The sequence below is a fragment of the Aythya ferina genome (assembly GCF_964211825.1).
Source record: "Aythya ferina genome assembly, contig: HAP1_SCAFFOLD_136, whole genome shotgun sequence".
Lineage (NCBI taxonomy): Eukaryota > Metazoa > Chordata > Aves > Anseriformes > Anatidae > Aythya > Aythya ferina.
In genome coordinates, this window is record NW_028181389.1 from 81,439 (window position 1) to 82,557 (window position 1,119).

The following is a 1,119-nucleotide window of genomic DNA, read 5'->3' on the forward strand; positions in this document are numbered from 1 at the left end:
CATATCAGGGCATAGCTACCCTTTGGATGCTAATTGTATGTATATTAAATCTTGTACTGATTAGAATATTAGCCATCATTGGAAACTCATATAAAGGCCCTAATAGAAGGATTGGGGGACCCCAAAATCCCATAGGGGGAGTGCCACCTCCAGTAGAGATACCCACAACATCTTGAATTACCTGAAAAATTTAAAATAATAGGTGGGAAAATTTACCTAGATGATTGGTTATCTGCTTTGAATCAAGCCCCCACTAACTCGTGGAAAAGTTGAACGCAAATAGAAGAACTATTGCGTGTGTAAGTCTGGACCATTTCCTAAGAAGCATCAGGGAGAGGGCAAGACCGGAGAAGGGACCAGTACTGTGGCTCAAGAAGGTTTACCAAGGGCTGCAACCCCTTAGGGTAATAACCACCGGGTAACATGGCCTTTACCGGACCTCTCCTAATTACATGTTATTGGTCTCAGAATTGTAGTGAATGTATTGTTAACACCCGGAGGGGAAGAATTCAGGAACAAACACTACTATGCCTGTTAAACCTATGCTATGGAAACCAGAGTATGCTCGATGTAATGAAAGCAATAAGATAACCAGTTACAAGCTGAAAGAGGTCCCCTATCAATGGCGGATAGAGGTAAGAGCTAATAATGAAGGAGGGTTAACTGGGAAAAGTACAATTATTATACACCCTGCGGAATCATGAAATTGAAACACGAGCTAACTATGGGATTCCAACCATTGCTAAAAACTTGTTTATAAATCTTACAGAGAATATTGTGAAAGCATTCTTTTATGGTTCAATTGGCCTTGGCCAAATTCAAAGCCAGGACACGAATTAATGACATTCAAAAGAAGAGGAGGGATTGTTATATATGGAGTGGTAATTTGTGTCAGAAAAATGGCTGATATTAATAAAGAAGGGAGAGATTTGGGAATGTGGCAATGGGGGTCGGAAAGCCTCCTGGTTGATGATAACATCAGACTCTTAACGGTGAGGTCATCAGGAATGTAAAGAGGTTAGAGGAAATAAAGAAGGGGGATTGAGGCAACGCCCTGCTGTCTGGGGTTGCTTGTTTTCCCCTCTGTTAAGGCACAAGGCACGGAAGTTGCTGGGGGGG